A 20,894-nucleotide genomic window follows, 5' to 3' on the forward strand; every position below is an offset into this window, starting at 1 on the left:
TGCTGGCCCGACGGACTACCGACGAATGAAGTCTCCTTTTAGGGACGTCATCCAAGATGGCGTCCCTCGAATTCCGATTGGCTGATAGGATTCTATCAGCCAATCGGAATTAAGGTAGGAAAATTCTGATTGGCTGATGGAATCAGCCAATCAGAATCAAGTTCAATCCGATTGGCTGATCCGATCAGCCAATCAGATTGAGCTCACATTCTATTGGCTGTTCTGATGGATCCGGAAGAAAGAAGATTGAAGATGCCATTGATAGAAGACTTCAGCCGGATCATGGACCTCTTCAGCTCCCGCTTGGATGATGACTTCAGCCGGATCATGGACCTCTTCAGCTCCCGCTTGGATGATGACTTCAGCCGGATCATGGACATCTTCAGCCCCCTGCTTGGGCTTGGATCAGGACATCGGAGGAGCTCTTCTGGATCGATCGGTGAACCTGGTATGGTGAAGATAAGGTAGGAAGATCTTCAGGGGCTTAGTGTTAGGTTTATTTAAGGGGGGTTTGGGTTAGATTAGGGGTATGTGGGTGGTGGGTTGTAATGTTGGGGGGGGTATTTTATGTGTTTTTTTACAGGCAAAAGAGCTGAATTCTTTGGGGCATGCCCCTCAAAGGGCCCTATTCAGGGCTGGTAAGGTAAAAGAGCTTTGAACTTTAGTAATTTAGAATAGGGTAGGGCATTTTTTTATTTTGGGGGTCTTTGTTATTTTATTAGGGGGCTTAGAGTAGGTGTAATTAGTTTAAAATTGTTGTAATATTTTTCTGATGTTTGTAAAAAAAAATTATTTTTTGTAACTTAGTTCTTTTTTATTTTTTGTACTTTAGTTAGTTTATTTAATTGTATTTATTTGTAGATATTGTATTTAATTAATGTATTGATAGTGTAGTGTTAGGTTTAATTGTAGGTAAATGTAGATATTTTATTTAATTAATTTATTGATAGTGTAGTGTTAGGTTTAATTGTAACTTAGGTTAGGATTTATTTTACAGGTAATTTTGTAATTATTTTAACTATTTTAGCTATTAAATAGTTCTTAACTATTTAATAGCTATTGTACCTGGTTAAAATAAATACAAAGTTGCCTGTAAAATAAATATAAATCCTAAAATAGCTATAATATAATTATAATTTATGTTGTAGCTATATTAGGGTTTATTTTACAGGTAAGTATTTAGCTTTAAATAGGAATAATTTATTTAATAAGAGTTAATTTATTTCGTTAGAATAAAATTATATTTAACTTAGGGGGGTGTTAGGGTTAGGGTTAAAATTAGCTTTAGGGGTTAAAAAATTTATTAGAGTAGCAGTGAGCTCCGATCGGCAGATTAGGGGTTAATACTTGAAGTTAGGTGTCGGCGATGTTAGGGAAGGAAGATTAGGGGTTAATACTATTTATTATAGGGTTATTGAGGCGGGAGTGAGGCGGATTAGGGGTTAATAACTTTATTATAGTAGCGGTGAGATCCGCTCGGCAGATTAGGGGTTAATAAGTGTAGGCAGGTGGAGGCGACGATGAGGGGGGCAGGTTAAGGGTTAATAAATATAATATAGGGGTCGGCGGTGTTAGGGACAGCAGATTAGGGGTACATAGCTATAATGTAGCTGGCGGCGGCGTGCGGACGGCAGATTAGGGGTTAATAAGTGTAGGTAGCTGGCGGCGACGTTGTGGGGGGCAGATTAGGGGTTAATAAATATAATATAGGGGTCGGCGGTGTTAGGGGCAGCAGATTAGGGGTACATAAGGATAACGTAGGTGACAGTCGGCAGATTAGGGGTTAAAAAAATGTAATCGAGTGTCTGCGATGTGGGGGGGGCTCGGTTTAGGGGTACATAGGTAGTTTATGGGTGTTAGTAAACTTTAGAGCACAGTAGTTAAGAGCTTTATGAACCGGCGTTAGCCCAAAAAGCTCTTAACTACTGACTTTTTTCTGCGGCTGGAGTTTTGTCGTTAGAATTCTAACGCTCACTTCAGACACGACTCTAAATACCGGAGTTAGGAAGATCCCATTGAAAAGATAGGATACGCAATTGACGTAAGGGGATCTGCGGTATGGAAAAGTCGCGGCTGGAAAGTGAGCGTTAGACCCTTTCCTGACTGACTCCAAATACCGGCGGTAGCCTAAAACCAGCGTTAGGAGCCTCTAACGCTGGTTTTCACGGCTACCGCCAAACTCCAAATCTAGACCTAAGCTAGCTACAATATAACAATTAGTTTTATTGTAGCTAGCTTAGGTTTTATTGCACAGGTAAGTTACTTTGTATTTAGATTTAAATAGTTAGTATTTAGTTAATAATTGTAACTTTAATTTAGCTATATTTAAATTATGTTAAAGTTAAGGGTTGTTAGGTTTAGGGTTAGGTTTAGGGTTAGGGGTGTTAGGTTTAGGGGTTAATATAGTTTAATTTAGGTTGTTGCGATCTGGGGGCTGGTGGTTTAGGGGTTAATAGGTTTAGTTAGTATTGGCGATGTTTGTGAATGTCGGTTTAGAGGTTAATAGCTTTAGTTAGTGTCGGTGATGTTTAGGGGTTAACATAGTTTAATTTAGGTTGTTGTGATTTGGGGGCCGGCGGTTTAGGGGTTAATAGGTTTAGTTAGTATTGGCGATTTTTGTGAATGGCGGTTTAGGGGTTAATAGGTTTAGTTAGTGTTGGTGATGTGGGGGGTTGTGGTTTAGAGGTTAATAGGTTTAGTTTATGTCGGCGATTTGGGAAGGGTGCAGTTTAGGGGTTAATAGGTTTAGTTTGTGTCTGCAATGTAGGGAGGGGTACGGTTTAGGGATTAATAGGTGTAGTTAGTGTTGGCGATGTTGAAGGGTGCGGTTTAGGGGTTTATAGGTTTAGTTCGTCTCTGCGATGTGGGGGGTGCAGTTAAGGGGTTAATAGGTTTAGTTTGTGTCGGTGATGTTTTGGATCGGCGGTTTAGGGGTTAATAGGTTTATTTTATGTCAGCGATGTTTCAGAATGGCGGTCTAGGGGTTAAGAGGTTTAGTTAGTGTTGGCGATGTGGGGGGGGGTGCAGTTTAGGGGTTAATAGGTTTAGTTTGTGTCGACAATGTGTGGGGGGGTGCAGTTTAGGGGTTAATAGGTTTAATTTGTGTCGGCAATGTTTTGGAACAGCGGTTTAGGGGTTAATAGGTTTAGTTAGTGTTGGCGATGTGGGGGAGGGTGCGGTTTAGGGGTTAATAGGTTTAGGTAGTGTTAGTGATGTGGGGGGATGGTGATTTAGTGGTTAATAGCTTTATTTAGTGGTGGCATGGGTGGCGGCGGTTTAACATAATTTTGTTTCAGCAATCGCTGGAACATTAGCTAGAAATAACGATTTGATCCATAATAAAGATCCAGTCCGACATTAATAATAACTCGGTAACGGTTTCGAATGCATCCAAATTACAAAATTCGTAACGGCCCAAATACATTCCGAAACCGAATTACTGACACATACCAAATTATTGCGAATGTCTTGAACCAAATTTTTTTACGGCCCAAAGCTAAACGAAGCGAAACCGAATTTTTCGATAGTGCACAAGTCTACTTTTTTGGACTAAATATAGCCCTTTCTTGTGGGGACCCATTGTGTGACCCATCTCCAACCAATACCCAGCTACCTACAGCTTGTCCACTATTTTTGTGGAGGGTAGCTGACAAACCTAACTCCATTACATATGCAGCGTCGAAAATCCTCCGCCACCAGTTTTTACGCGTAGTTACACGCGTATATTTCCTCCTTCGGGCATATTTTTTTACCCATAGACTAACATAGAACAGACGCGCAATTTGGTATCCAATATACAGTGTAAGGACTTACGCGCGCAGAATTCAGAAAATCTACTCCATTCTCATTTCGCCACATATTGCAGGCGCAGCAACCCTTGCACTGACTAGAAAAGCAACGTAACTCCCTGAAGGCCTAACAAATGCATGCGTAATCACATAGATATCATCCGCAAATATCAAACAGTTAAGCCTCTTCTAAGCATTTATTATTCCTGCCCCTACAAGTGTGTCAAACCAATCGCAAACAGCACAACCTCTCAACCGGAAGCCTTAAAACACCTGCCAATGCACACCCTCATTAGCCACCATGTTTCCCCTGCTTTACATAAAGAGACAGCATCATGGAGCACAAGGGGTGCTGGAAGCCCCACAAGACCCTGTTGTTCATGATATACCCGCTGATACTCTAGTTGCTGCTGAGGTCCCTGGTCATGGTGCTGTAGCTGTCCCTGCTCCTGCTGCTGCTGTCCCTGCTCTTCACGCTGCTGTCCCTGTTCCTGATGCTGTCCCTGCTGCTGTTGTTGTTGCAGCTGGTCATAGAATTACATACTGCGTATTTCCACTGCATGTAACTGAAACTACTACATTCTACCCCCCTTCCCTTAACCACCCTAATTACTGAAATATCTCATTAGTTTAAATCATGTTTAGGTCACTATGATTTATTGACTATCATTAAGAAGAATGAAAATGGATGTTTATACCTTATGTTCACACCTTCTGTAAATACATTATTATTTATATATATATATATACACTGTGTGCAGAATTATTAGGCAAATGAGTATTTTGACCACATCATCCTCTTTATGCATGTTGTCTTACTCCAAGCTGTATAGGCTCGAAAGCCTACTACCAATTAAGCATATTATTACTGAAATATCTCATTAGTTTAAATCATGTTTAGGTCACTATGATTTATTGACTATCATTAAGAAGAATGAAAATGGATGTTTATACCTTATGTTCACACCTTCTGTAAATACATTATTATTTATATATATATATATACACTGTGTGCAGAATTATTAGGCAAATGAGTATTTTGACCACATCATCCTCTTTATGCATGTTGTCTTACTCCAAGCTGTATAGGCTCGAAAGCATACTACCAATTAAGCATATTAGGTGATGTGCATCTCTGTAATGAGAAGGGGTGTGGTCTAAAGACATCAACACCCTATATCAGGTGTGCATAATTATTAGGCAACTTCCTTTCCTTTGGCAAAATGGGTCAAAAGAAGGACTTGACAGGCTCAGAAAAGTCAAAAATAGTGAGATATCTTGCAGAGGGATGCAGCACTCTTAAAATTGCAAAGCTTCTGAAGCGTGATCATCAAACAATCAAGCGTTTCATTCAAAATAGTCAACAGGGTCGCAAGAAGCGTGTGGAAAAACCAAGGCGCAAAATAACTGCCCATGAACTGAGAAAAGTCAAGCGTGCAGCTGCCAAGATGCCACTTGCCACCAGTTTGGCCATATTTCAGAGCTGCAACATCACTGGAGTGCCCAAAAGCACAAGGTGTGCAATACTCAGAGACATGGCCAAGGTAAGAAAGGCTGAAAGACGACCACTACTGAACAAGACACACAAGCTGAAATGTCAAGACTGATTTTTCTAAGGTTTTATGGACTGATGAAATGAGAGTGAGTCTTGATTGGCCAGATGGATGGGCCCGTGGCTGGATTGGTAAAGGGCAGAGAGCTCCAGTCCGACTCAGACGCCAGCAAGGTGGAGGTGGAGTACTGGTTTGGGCTGGTATCATCAAAGATGAGCTTGTGGGGCCTTTTCGGGTTGAGGATGGAGTCAAGCTCAACTCCCAGTCCTACTGCCAGTTTCTGGAAGACACCTTCTTCAAGCAGTGGTACAGGAAGAAGTCTGCATCCTTCAAGAAAAACATGATTTTCATGCAGGACAATGCTCCATCACACGCGTCCAAGTACTCCACAGCGTGGCTGGCAAGAAAGGGTATAAAAGAAGAAAATCTAATGACATGGCCTCCTTGTTCACCTGATCTGAACCCCATTGAGAACCTGTAGTCCATCATCAAATGTGAGATTTACAAGGAGGGAAAACAGTACACCTCTCTGAACAGTGTCTGGGAGGCTGTGGTTGCTGCTGCACGCAATGTTGATGGTGAACAGATCAAAACACTGACAGAATCCATGGATGGCAGGCTTTTGAGTGTCCTTGCAAAGAAAGGTGGCTATATTGGTCACTGATTTGTTTTTGTTTTGTTTTTGAATGTCAGAAATGTATATTTGTGAATGTTGAGATGTTATATTGGTTTCACTGGTAAAAATAAATAATTGAAATGGGTATATATTTGTTTTTTGTTAAGTTGCCTAATAATTATGCACAGTAATAGTCACCTGCACACACAGATATCCCCCTAAAATAGCTATAACTAAAAACAAACTAAAAACTACTTCCAAAACTATTCAGCTTTGATATTAATGAGTTTTATGGGTTCATTGAGAACATATATATATACCCATGTGTCAATTTATATTGGATGTGAGAAACCTTGATTTACATCTTATATTACTATATGTACCCTTCATACACAACTATGTGATGTGGTTTATAGAACATGAATATGTCATAAACATGATAATATTACCTTTTTTGGGCCATTTCCACACAGGTCTTATTATATGTTTTAACAATATTACTGTACTAAAACACACCTCACATGGATGTATATGACAATTATATGGTAAATAACAGAGGACAAGATTTATGGTGAACTATAAGAATATTTATTTCTTTTTAGGCTTCTTGGATGAGGGAGCTGAGGTGACTGTAGTGGATTTCCTTGTTCTCCTGGTTTGAGAAGATTCTGATGTTTCTGCTGTTTGTGCTGGCCACAGATGATAGGCTGGAGGCAGTGTCCTGCTGGTGTGTAAAGTGCTCAACCAACACACCCAAGAGTTGATTTGTTTTGGCTATCTATTGTCCAACTGCATCTGCATATCAGACAGAATTTGCATCATCTGTGACTGGTTTTGAACACTTCCACTTAATGATGCTGCCATGTCCCTCTGCAGCTCTATGCTACATTTGTGTAACCTCTCTTGGCTCCTGAAGAACTTCTCTTGGCTCCTGTGGAACCTCTCTTGGCCTCTTTGTCTGCTCTCGGAGCTTGTTATGAGCCTCCTCTGGAGTGCAATGTATTCCTCACCCAGGGGAGAATACAATGCATCCACAGGCTCTTGAGCAGCAGGGCTTCTAGTTGCTTGAGGTGCAGGTTCAGCTGCATCTGCTGGTTCTGGTTGGACAGGTTCAGCTGCATCTGCTGGTTCTGGTTGGACAGATTCAGCTGCATCTGCTGGGACAGGTTCAGCTGCATCTGCTGGTGCTCGAGTACTTTCAGCTATATTTTCATCTGCAGATGGTGGAGCTCTCCAAAGTGATGGGGATGGTGGAGCTCTACCAAGTGATGAGGATGGTGGAGCTCTCCCAAGTGATGAGGATGGTGGAGCTCTCCCAAGTGATGAGGATGGTGGAGCTCTCAGGGTGGATTGATAGTCCCACTGATGACCAGTGTGTGACCACTCAGCCTGTCCAGTTGGCACTTCTTGTGACATAGTCTGTGGGTAAAAGCCATGAGTGCCCTGAGATTGTGTTGGGGGGTAAATACATGGACCCTTTGTTGCTGTCTTGGCTCCCCCTCAAAGCCAAAAGAAGAATGTTCCCCTGGCCAGGAATCTTGCCAGGGGTCATATGGCAATGGTGGTGGCATCACTCCCGGGTCCTCAACTGAAGCCATCCAACCTTGCTCATGCCTGGGAGCATACTGTTCATATGGTTGCCTGAAGACTAGTGGTGGTGGTGGCTGCATGCCTGTGACTGGTGGTGGTGGTGGCATGCCTGTTTGTATCCTTGTGACAGGAGGTTCTGTGGCGGAGTCAAATGATGAGAGGGATTAGTACAGTCATATATATGTCCATGTGGGCATACAATGTACATTGATACATGCTAGGGCCTATACTGATTCTCATGTCAAACTCTATAACATGCATGTGCACATTGTGATTTGTGATATGAGGGATTTTAATATGCGCAGTATACAGGTATGTGTTTCATACAATAGTTATGTACAAAAAATGTGTTCTTTAAGTGACACTATGGTCACACAATTTACTTTAGCCTTATGTAGGCACAGAACCTACTTTCTTGAGCTAAAATTATTGTGATGGCTATAGTGTCCATTTACTGAAAACTCTACATGTGGCTTGTTGCCTGTGTTACTCTAAGACATGTTAGTATTGCACTATTCCACCTCATATCACGAATTGCATTGTGCTAAGTAGCATTAATGTCAAATATAATTGTAGATGTTTTTGTTAGTAGACCAAATACCATGCTCCTCATTGTGTACATGAATATGTGATATTAAAGGATGTTATATCTCAAATACATATAATACTGGTGTGTGGGATGTTACTCACTAGCATGATGTGCTGTGGTTGCAGCCCCTGAGTCACGAGCCCCTGGAAGTCCACGGACTGCTGTGATACTCAGGGACCTGCGTATCATCTCCTGCCAGGTGTTATATTCTATGTCCAGGGATGGACCACAGCCTGTTCCCCTCTGGTGCATAGCTTCCTGCCCCATCTTTTCTTTCACCCGCCTCTTGCAGTCATTCCACCACTTTTTAAGGCCCTCAACAGTCCTCCTCAGCGGGGCCACACTGTTGACGGCATCCTCTACCGTCAACCATACTGTTTTTCACCTTTTGGCACTGCCTTTGCCCTTCTCCTACCCAAAGAGGGCACTGTAATTGTCCATGATGGCCTGGACTAGGGCAACATTTTCATCAAAGGAGAAGTTGGGACATCTATCAGCCTCTCATCCTCCATGGACAACTGGCCTGCTCCCTGTGATGTCCCTGGTGTGGGTTCCTCCCTATCCTCCCCCCTTCTGTCCCCATGTGCACAATCAGCCTATCACACTGTAAAATTGAAATAAAATGTGTGAGGTGTTAGAAAAAAAGTGTGGTGTATTTGCATATGTATGTATGCAAAATGTGTGCAATATGTAAGAATATGTGTAAGTGTACAAGCTTAATCAAACAACAATGCGACCTAACTAACTCCTCTGTTTGCCCCTCTCTCTCTACTCTGACTAATCCTCCACTCCACTGTAGTGTGCTGTAGCTCAACGAACCATCCAAACACACTGAAGAAAATGGAGGCTGCACATGGGTTTATATATGAATTTTGAATAGCGTAATTACGTGTCCCATTTTTATATGAAGTCACGGTTCATTTTTACGAGAGTTAGCCTAATTTGCATAAAACTACTCTTTATTGAGACTTTCCGTGGACAAAATACTGGTGTAAGTTACTTGCGACGACTAAAATGTGTATTAGCGCACATTTCGGAATATCGCCAGTTTGTCCTACTTACGCCAGATAAGCATCTAACGGCGCAGTATATGGAATACCCCAATGTGCAAGGTGAAATTACGGACGGCACAGGTTCCCACACTTGCGCCGAAACCTGCGCCGTATATTTGATCGTGCCCATGGTCTGAACTATTACTCTATTGTAATTCATTGAGTAATTTAGATTTTTTTTGTGAACCACAAAAGCAAGCTATAAAAGAGAGCATGTAGCCCTCTCAGGTTCTCTCTTGACCCTTTTGGACTAAATATAGCCCTGTCTGTTTTTTAAAAAACACAAATATTCAATGTCATAAAACAGTAAACAGATTTTGCAGAGTATTTTTTTTAATTACAAAAAAAAATGTTTATCCTTCTGAAAGTTTTGCTCACATACTTTAACCACAAATGTACTCTTTTTCATACTCTATTGCTTCACTTATAACATCTCATTTTATTTCTATGATTATTATTCTTCTGACCTTAAACATGCTTCCATGAGTTTACTAAAAGTAAAGTAAAGAATACATTGTATTGATAAAGAACTAAATGTCCAGCTCATGAGAGTCTTTGGGTATTATGCCAGACTTATTAAAGTGGTGCTATTTTGGTATCTTTTATCTCCTCGTATGGAAGCCACCACCTGGAGACATTTTCTTGATCACAGCTCTAGTCCTAATTTTACATCTTTCTCTTTAACAGACAGTGTACTGTTAAATATGTTTATCTTAATGTGTTTCCAATGACTCTTTATATCAGCTGCAGAGTTATACGGTAAATAAACAATTGATGTATATTTTTGTATATGACATAGCTGTTTCTGCTAATTGAATGCACAACCCAATGAAATGGGCTGATATTATATAAGCTTATCTGTCTAATTATTTTATTTCTCACCCTCTATTAAAAAATGAATACAGAGAGAGAACAATTATATTATTTCTGTGTCACAGTCCCACTGGGAGCATGAATTCATTTAAACTTTCTAGTTTTTCTATAACCAATAATTAAGCTACTGAAATTTCAGTATAGGTGGGGATACAGCAGGCAAAATAAATCTCAATTGACAAAATAAATGTAAAAGAGATATGTGTAAACAATTTAATACATTCTATCAGATACGATAGATCGTTGGGAACCAATTAAACGAGAGAAAAAAATTACAGTACACTGCCCCTTTAAGATTTCCTTTATTGACCCTCCACTTTCCAACTGTTCATGGGTGTATAGAACACAGCTGATTGAGTTACTGCATCATAGTGGATGATTGATATTGTAACCATGCTCATACTCCAACCAACTGGGCATTTAGAATAATTATAATGCTCTGCACTGTAATAATAACAAGAATATTAATACTAGAAAATGCTAAAAATAAATGTTTGAAAATTTAAGATAAATTAACAATATAAAATAATAATTTAATACACCAAACAAGAACATATTAAATTATAGCTTATTAAAATGTACAAGTGAAACTAATTCTTAATCTTAGGTTTCCTTATTGCACCAGAGATAACTGGAGACTGAACTTTTTGATTATGGACTAATGCACAGAATTGATTCCAGTTCCTAATACAGACCTTGATATCAAACTGGCAGAACAAAACTTTAAGGCTGATAACTGATAATTGCAACCGTATGTGCACTTGCTAACAATTCACTCATCTTTTGGTCAGCAGATCTGCTCACAATTATTTCTCAGAATGAACAATAATCTGCTATGAGTTTCAGGCTTCCAAGAATGTTCCATTAGGCAGTGATAATAAAATCCATGGATATACTTATACACTTCCTAAATTACCTCAGCCTAAGTTTGCCTTAATATGCAGGCTTTTAACCTAAAGGATTTGTCAAGCAGTGGTGAATTGATTGGGGCCATTTACATTAATTCCAATCATATTATACTTTCACTTTAATGATTATTATTCCAAGAAAGAGAATAATAATTCAGAACTATGTATATCGATACATAAATATTATGCATAATGGTATCCTTTATGACTGTCACCCTACATAAAACTGAGCAAAAAAGTAAAGAATGCAATGATTTATATTCTAGGCTCATGCATAATGCAATAATTGCTAAAAAAATATAAAAAAAATATTTTATTCAGTTGTATGATTTTTATCTGTAAAACAAAGTTTTTGTTCCCGTAAAATCTGACAAAGTTAGTGCACACTTTTGGATCTGGGACCACTCTGGCATGAAACCCTATGTCTTGGGGTCACATTTGACTCAGACCTTTCTTTGACTCCTCACATTCAGTCCTTAGCTAAAGCCTTCCGCTTCCACCTTAAAAACATCTCTAAAATTAGACATTTCCTTACACCTCGATTACTGCAATTCTGTCCGATCTGGTCTCCCCAGCTGCCGCCTAGCTCCTTTACAATCCATAATGAATGCCTCTGCCAGGCTCATCTTCCTTACACGTTGCTCTTCAGCTCCTGCACCTCTCTGCCAATCCCTTCACTGGCTTCCTCTTGCCTCTAGGATTAAACCCAAAATTCTCACTCTGACATACAAAGCCCTCAACTGCACTGCTCCCCCCTATATCTCAGACCTTTTCTCCAGATACTCTCCCTCCCGTCCCCTTCACTCTGCTCATGACCTCCTCCTCTCCTTCTCTTCTCTTTTCCTCCTCTCTTGTTACCTCCTCACACTCCCGTTTACAGGACTTCTCCCGACTGGTTCCCATCTTGTGGAACTCTCTGCCTCGCTCCACAAGACTCTCCCCTAGTTTTGAAAGTTTCAAGCGCTCCCTAAAGACTCTACTGTTCATGGACGCATACAACCTATGCTAACCTTACTTTATAACAGTTCCTCTCCTCCATTGCTATCCCCTGAACCCCCTTAGCATGTAAGCCTAAGAGTACAGCTGTTTGTAGATCACCTTCTTAAGAGCTGACTACAACAGTGTGACTTTTGGCAGGGCCCTCTACCCGTTTGATCCCTATAATGTTTTGTTGTACTCCGCCTTTTGTTTATAGCGCTGTGGAATCTGTTGGCGCTCTACAAAGTACCGATAATAATAATAATAATAAAGATCCTTAGCAGTCAAAAGTTCATGCTTGTGGACTGCCTTCTTCCATTCAGACCACAGGCTTAATACAAACATCTTGTAATTACAACTTTTGTGTATTGTTTCTATAGATTAGCATACATGATGTGTGTGAAACCTTTCTTGAGCGATTAACTTTTTTTTTTTTTTTTTGCTGCATTGGCTTTTTAATAGCAAAACTCCTTCACCGTTTGCCATATTTGGAGAAGCCACTTCAGATGTGCTCATGGTGTAGGCAAGGCTAAACACTGAAATTTTGTCAGCAAAACTTGCATTGTTTTAAAGTATCTTATTTAATCCCCCTGCTGACGTCTTAAGGTGCACTTCTAATTCTTAGAAATGGAAATCCCACAATTTATAGAGTTAAATTAGAGCAAAAGGGGATAGAAAATAAAAGAAATGCTTAATATGCTTAAAATGCATAGTAATACATTCTTTGCAATATACTTTTCATATTACAAACTCAAAGTGTTAATGCCCCTTTAAGTCTGGAACCTGATCCATGGCAAAACATTGGTTCTAAGTCTTTCGATTTTGATTTATATATGCGGTCATTGACTTGCTGAAAGCGTGTTGATATAGAAATGGCTAGACTTTACTTAGTACTACCAATATTTTTATACTATCTGAAGTTGGCATCTAACAGTTCTTTCTGACACTTGACAGACTCCTGATTCTACTAGACTATACATTTTTTGAAATGTTGGATCTTTAATTCTTCTTTCACCTCATCCTCATCACCACTCATTGGGACAGCATTGACATACTCTCTCTTAATAACATATTTGCAGCTGTTCCAAACTATAGTCTTTGGTTATTGTTGTAACTGTCGGCTAGATTACGAGTTGTGCATTAGGCTTAAAAAGCAGAGTTGGCCGGTCCCAATGCTGCTTTTTAATGCCCGCTGGTATTACGAGTCTTGAAATGACAGACTCACCGCTCACTTTTTTGGCCAGACTCGGAAATACCGCAAATCCACTTATGTCAATTGCGTATCCTATATTTTCAATGGGACTTGCATAGCGCCAGTATTACGAGTCTGACCAAAAGTGAGCGGTACACCCTCTCCTGTCAAGACTGGTACCGCATTTTAAAGTCAGTAGTTAAGAGTTTTACACTACAACGCTGTAGCATAAAACTCTTAACTAAAGTGCTAAAAAGTACACCGACACCCATAAATTACCTATTAACCCCTAAACCGAGGCCCCCCGCAAACACTAAAATATTTTTTTTAACCCCTAATCTGCCGAACCGGACATCACCGACACTATAATAAATATATTAACCCCTAAACCGCCGCACTCCTGCATCGCAAACACTAGTTAAATATTATTAACCCCTAATCTGCCATCCCTAACATCGCCGACACCTACCTACATTTATTAACCCCTAATCTGCTGCCCACAACGTCGCCGCCACTATATTAAATGTATTAACCCCTAAACCTAAGTCTAACCCTAACCCCCTAACTTAAATATAATTACAATAAATCTAAATAAAATTACTACAATTACCTAAATAATTCCTATTTAAAACTAAATACTTACCTATAAAATAAACCCTAAACAAGCTACAATATAACTAATAGTTACATTGTAGCTATCTTAGGGTTTATTTTTATTTTACAGGCAACTTTGTATTTATTTTAACTAGGTAGAATAGTTATTAAATAGTTATTAACTATTTAATAACTACCCAGTTAAAATAAAGACAAATTTACCTGTAAAATAAAACCTAACATGTTACACTAACACCTAACACTACACTATAATTAAATAAATTAACTAAATTAAATACAATTAATTACAATTAAATAAAATTATCTAAAGTACGGAAAAACAAACAAACACTAAATTACAGAAAATAATAAAATAATTACAAGATTTTTAAACTAATTACACCTACTCTAATCCCCCTAACAAAATAAAAAGCCCCCCAAAATAAAAAAAGCCCTACCCTACACTAAATTACAAATAGCCCTTAAAAAGGCCTTTTACAGGGCATTGCCCCAAAGTAATCAGCTCTTTTACCTGTAAAACAAAAGTACAAATACCCCCCCAACATTAAAACCTACCACCCACACAACCAACCCTACTCTAAAACCCACCCAATCCCCCCTTAAAAAAATCTAACACTAACCCCTTGAAGATCACTCTACCGTGAGACGTCTTCACCCAACAGGGCAGAAGTGATCCCCCAGACGGGCAGAAGTCTTCATCCAAGCCGGGCAGAAGAGGTCCTACAGACGGGCAGAAGTCTTCATCCAGACAGCATCTTCTATCTTCATCCATCCGGCGCGGAGCAGATCCAACTTCAAGACATCCGACACGGAGCATCCTCTTCATCCGGAGTCTTCTTACTAAATGACGGTACCTTTAAGTGACGTCATCCAAGATGGCGTCCCTTCAATTCCGATTGGCTGATTTCTATCAAACGGGTGAAATGCGTAGATTAAGTCTGAGTTGTTTCCCTGTCAAGGACACTTTCTTTGAATCTAGGTACCTAGCTTTCAGCCTTCAGTTGCCCGCGCGTGTTCCACGCTAAGTGCGGGTCTTTGAACTTTCTTCTTCCTCCTGAGCTGGGATTTTACTTACATACCACGGACTCCGGAGGAACGTGCAGTCTCCATTGATGCTGACCGGGTTCAGCCGACGCTGAAAGAAGCGTGCAGTGCTGGGAGACTTTGCCTACTTTTGTGAAACCTCCAACAGTGTGAGCTAAAGATCGTTATAAAACTGCTTCAAATGAGGTGTGAGTAAGAATAGTATATATTTTTTCCGGCAATAAGGTGTATAATACCTACTTTGTAAGGTGGCTTCACTAGTGTTATACGAAAATCTCACTAATCATATTACGCTGAAATCTATCTGTTACACTTGCAGTGCCTGTCGGATCTGTTACTAACAGGAACTTTGCAGCGGCTTAATCAGTGATTGGGACAGTTTTATCCTGACTGGAGACTTTATGTACACTTTGTATCTACAATTTTCTCTACTGGATTTTAATTTATTTATGTGCCTAACATTTTTTTGAGCATCATTTTTAATTTTGTAGGGTGGTATTCCAGTCTTATTTTCTATTTTTAAAAATATTTTTTCTTTAAATTATTTAAGGGAGACGTCCCTTAATTTGTTTTTTTATTATTGTATTGTATTTTATTCTTCAGTAAAGTCTTTTATACAACATTATCCTTTTGTGCCTCCTATTTATACATATTAGTGTATTTGACTAGGTGTGGTGGTAAACAGCTATTTAGCGCCCTCTTTTATCTTTCTTTAATAAGTGTAAGATTAGGGTTGTTTTGACTCGGGGTTCATGTTAGGGTGTTAGGTGTAGACATAAAAAGTATTTCCCCATAGGAATCAATGGGGCTGCGTTAGGAGCTTTACGCTTTTTTGCAGGTGTTAGTTTTTTTTTGCAGCCGGCTCTCCCCATTGATTCCTATGGGGAAATTGTGCACGAGCACGTTTTACCAGCTCACTGCTAACATAAGCAGCGCTGGTATTGAGGTGAGATGTGGAGCTAAATGTTGCTCTTCGCTCACATTTTTGCGGTTAACGCCGGGTTTCTAAAAAAACGTAATACCAGCGCTGTCTGTAGGTGAGCGGTGAGGGAAAACTGCTCATTAGCACTGCACAGCCTCTAAGGCAAAACTCGTAATCTAGGTGTGTGTTTGCTAATATTTTAAACTGTTGTATGATCTTTGTAGGTAAACTATTTCTCCTCTTTAAGCTAAAAATTCTCTTTTTTTGCTCATGGATATAGATGACAAAGGGATTTTATTCAAGTACAAGTCTAATTTATACTCCAGGGGAACAACAATAGGTGAAAGGCATTAACACATATCCTGGAGTCTGAAAACAACTAAAACACATAGGCCTAGATTTGGAGTTCGGCGGTAAAAGGGCTGTTAACGCTCCGCGGGCTTTTTTCTGGCCGCACCATAAATTTAACTCTGGTATCGAGAGTTCAAACAAATGCTGCGTTAGGCTCCAAAAAAGGAGCGTAGAGCATTTTTACCGCAAATGCAACTCTCGATACCAGAGTTGCTTACGGACGCGGCCGGCCTCAAAAACGTGCTCGTGCACGATTCTCCCATAGGAAACAATGGGGCTGTTTGAGCTGAAAAAAAACCTAACACCTGCAAAAAAGCAGCGTTCAGCTCCTAACGCAGCCCCATTGTTTCCTATGGGGAAACACTTCCTACGTCTGCACCTAACACTCTAACATGTACCCCGAGTCTAAACACCCCTACCCTTACACGTATTAACCCCTAATCTGCCGCCCCCGCTATCGCTGACCCCTGCATATTTTTTTTAACCCCTAATCTGCCGCTCCGTAAACCGCCGCAACCTACGTTATCCCTATGTACCCCTAATCTGCTGCCCTAACATCGCCGACCCCTATATTATATTTATTAACCCCTAATCTGCCCCCCTCAACGTCGCCGACACCTGCCTACACTTATTAACCCCTAATCTGCCGAGCGGACCTGAGCGCTACTATAATAAAGTTATTAACCCCTAATCCGCCTCACTAACCCTATCATAAATAGTATTAACCCCTAATCTGCCCTCCCTAACATCGCCGACAGCTACCTTCAATTATTAACCCCTAATCTGCCGAGCGGACCTCACCGCTATTCTAATAAATGGATTAACCCCTAAAGCTAAGTCTAACCCTAACACTAACACCCCCCTAACTTAAATATAATTTAAATCTAACGAAATTAATTAACTCTTATTAAATAAATTATTCCTATTTAAAGCTAAATACTTACCTGTAAAATACATCCTAATATAGCTACAATATAAATTATAATTATATTGTAGCTATTTTAGGATTAATATTTATTTTACAGGCAACTTGGTATTTATTTTAACCAGGTACAATAGCTATTAAATAGTTAAGAACTATTTAATAGTTACCTAGTTAAAATAATTACAAAATTACCTGTAAAATAAATCCTAACCTAAGATATAATTAAACCTAACACTACCCTATCAATAAAATAATTAAATAAACTACCTACAATTACCTACAATTAACCTAACACTACACTATCAATAAATTAATTAAACACAATTGCTACAAATAAATACAATTAAATAAACTAGCTAAAGTACAAAAAATAAAAAAGAACTAAGTTACAAAAAATAAAAAAATATTTACAAACATAAGAAATATATTTCAACAATTTTAAACTAATTACACCTACTCTAAGCCCCCTAATAAAATAACAAAGCCCCCCAAAATAAAAAATTCCCTACCCTATTCTAAATTAAAAAAGTTACAAGCTCTTTTACCTTACCAGCCCTGAACAGGGCCCTTTGCGGGGCATGCCCCAAGAATTTCAGCTCTTTTGCCTGTAAAAGAATAAATACAATACCCCCCCCCAACATTACAACCCACCACCCACATACCCCTAATCTAACCCAAACCCCCCTTAAATAAACCTAACACTAAGCCCCTGAAGATCTTCCTACCTTGTCTTCACCTCACCGGGTATCACCGATCGGTCCTGGCTCCGATATCTTCATCCAACCCAAGCGGGGGCTAGACATCCACTGAAGAAGTCCAGAAGAGGGTCCAAAGTCTTCCTCCTATCCGGCAAGAAGAGGACATCCGGACCGGCAAACATCTTCTCCAAGCGGCATCTTCGATCTTCTTCCATCCGGTTCGATGTTCCGATCAGCCAATAGAATGCGAGCTCAATCTGATTGGCTGATTGGATCGGCCAATCGGATTGAACTAGATTCTGATTGGCTGATTCCATCAGCCAATCAGAAAATTCCTACCTTAATTCCGATTGGCTAATAGAATCCTATCAGCCAATCGGAATTCGAGGGACGCCATCTTGGATGACGTCCCTTAAAGGAACAGTCATTCGTCGTTCAGTCGTCGGTCCGGATGGATGTTCCGCGCTGGAGGTCTTCAGGATCCTGCCGCTTCGCTCCGGATGGAAGAAGATCGAAGATGCCGCTTGGAGAAGATGTTTGCCGGTCCGGATGTCCTCTTCTTGCCGGATAGGAGGAAGACTTTGGACCCTCTTCTGGACTTCTTCAGTGGATGTCTAGCCCCCGCTTGGGTTGGATGAAGATATCGGAGCCAGGACCGATCGGTGATACCCGGTGAGGTGAAGACAAGGTAGGAAGATCTTCAGGGGCTTAGTGTTAGGTTTATTTAAGGGGGGTTTGGGTTAGATTAGGGGTATGTGGGTGGTGGGTTGTAATGTTGGGGGGGGGTATTGTATTTATTCTTTTACAGGCAAAAGAGCTGAAATTCTTGGGGCATGCCCCGCAAAGGGCCCTGTTCAGGGCTGGTAAGGTAAAAGAGCTTGTAACTTTTTTAATTTAGAATAGGGTAGGGAATTTTTTATTTTGGGGGGCTTTGTTATTTTATTAGGGGGCTTAGAGTAGGTGTAATTAGTTTAAAATTGTTGAAATATATTTCTTATGTTTGTAAATATTTTTTTATTTTTTGTAACTTAGTTCTTTTTTATTTTTTGTACTTTAGCTAGTTTATTTAATTGTATTTATTTGTAGCAATTGTGTTTAATTAATTTATTGATAGTGTAGTGTTAGGTTAATTGTAGGTAATTGTAGGTAGTTTATTTAATTATTTTATTGATAGTCTAGTGTTAGGTTTATTTGTAACTTAGGTTAGGATTTATTTTACAGGTAAATTTGTTATTATTTTAACTATTTTAGCTATTAAATAGTTCTTAACTATTTAATAGCTATTGTACCTGGTTAAAATAAATACCAAGTTGCCTGTAAAATATATATTAATCCTAAAATAGCTATAATATAATTATAATTTATGTTGTAGCTATATTAGGATTTATTTTACAGGTAAGTATTTAGCTTTAAATAGGAATAATTTATTTAATAAGAGTTAATTAATTTCGTTAGATGTAAATTATATTTAAGTTAGGGGGGTGTTAGTGTTAGGGTTAGACTTAGCTTTAGGGGTTAATCCATTTATTAGAATAGCGGTGAGCTCCGGTCGTCAGATTAGGGGCTAATAATTGAAGTTAGGTGTCGGCGATGTTAGGGAGGGCAGATTAGGGGGTTAATACTATTTATGATAGGGTTAGTGAGGCGGGTTAGGGGTTAATAACTTTATTATAGTAGCGCTCAGGTCCGCTCGGCAGATTAGGGGTTAATAAGTGTAGGCAGGTGTCGGCGACGTTGAGGGGGGCAGATTAGGGGTTAATAAATATAATATAGGGGTCGGCGGTGTTAGGGGCAGCAGATTAGGGGTACATAAGTATAACGTAGGTGGCGGTCGGCAGATTAGGGGTTAAAACATTTTAATCGAGTGGCGGCGATGTGGGGGGACCTCGGTTTAGGGGTACATAGGTAGTTTATGGGTGTTAGTGTACTTTAGGGTACAGTAGTTAAGAGCTTTATGAACCGGCGTTAGCCCAGAAAGCTCTTAACTCCTGCTATTTTCAGGCGGCTGGAATTTTGTCGTTAGAGCTCTAACGCTCACTTCAGAAACGACTCTAAATACCGGCGTTAGAAAGATCCCATTGAAAATATAGGCTACGCAAATGGCGTAGGGGGATCTGCGGTATGGAAAAGTCGCGGCTGAAAAGTGAGCGTTAGACCCTTTAATCACTGACTCCAAATACCAGCGGGCGGCCAAAACCAGCGTTAGGAGCCTCTAACGCTGGTTTTGACGGCTACCGCCGAACTCCAAATCTAGGCCATAGAATGTCAGATACCACTTTGATTTTATTATTAAAATTCTTTAGGATTGCTAGTTGTTTTGAAATCTGACCTTTGCAAAACACACAGGCAAACAAACAAACAATACTACTCAATAAAATGTTTTGTGTGTTAGAACGTTTTATGCTAGAATTATACTACTCACACTTATGTTTGTAACCAAAATATGACTGATGGTGGTGTATCTATTCCTCAATTTAAACCTATGAAATGGTTATGTCTCACATGCTAATGCTTTCTTTCTTTCTTTCTTTCTTTCTTTCTTTCCCTCCCCTTCTTTTATTTCTAAAGGTGAACAAATTATCCCTTCTTACTTTAAACACTACCATGAGTTCCATTTTCCATCACCATTGTAAAATCAGTATATATAATATATTTATATATCTGTCTTTATTTTTCTTCTTATGTGAATACCTTAGATGATCTTTAAAGGGACAGTCTACTCAAGAATTGTTATTGTTTAAAAAGATGGATAATCCCTTTATTACCCATTCCCCTGTTTTGCACAACCAACACGGTTATATTAATATACTTTTTACCTCTGTGATTACCTTGTATCTAGGCCTTTACAGACAGCCTCCCTATTTCAGTTCTTTGACAGACTTGCATTTAGCCAATCAATGCCCTTTCACTTGTAAATCCACGGGTGTGGTCACAATGTTATCTATATGAAACACATGAACATACGCCCTCTAGCTGTGAAAAACTGCCAAATGCATTGAAATAAGGGACGGCCTTCAAGGTTTTAGAGATTAGCATATGAGCCTAACTAGGTTTAGCATTCAACAAAGAATACCAAGAGAACAAAGCAAATTTGATGATAAAAGTGAATTGTAAAGTTGTTTAAAATTGCATTCTCTATCTGAATCTTGAAAGTTTAAGTTTTACTAGACTGTCCCTTTAAGTGTTCTAGGAGGTTATTA

This window comes from Bombina bombina, chromosome 4, assembly GCF_027579735.1.
Source record: "Bombina bombina isolate aBomBom1 chromosome 4, aBomBom1.pri, whole genome shotgun sequence".
NCBI lineage: Eukaryota > Metazoa > Chordata > Amphibia > Anura > Bombinatoridae > Bombina > Bombina bombina.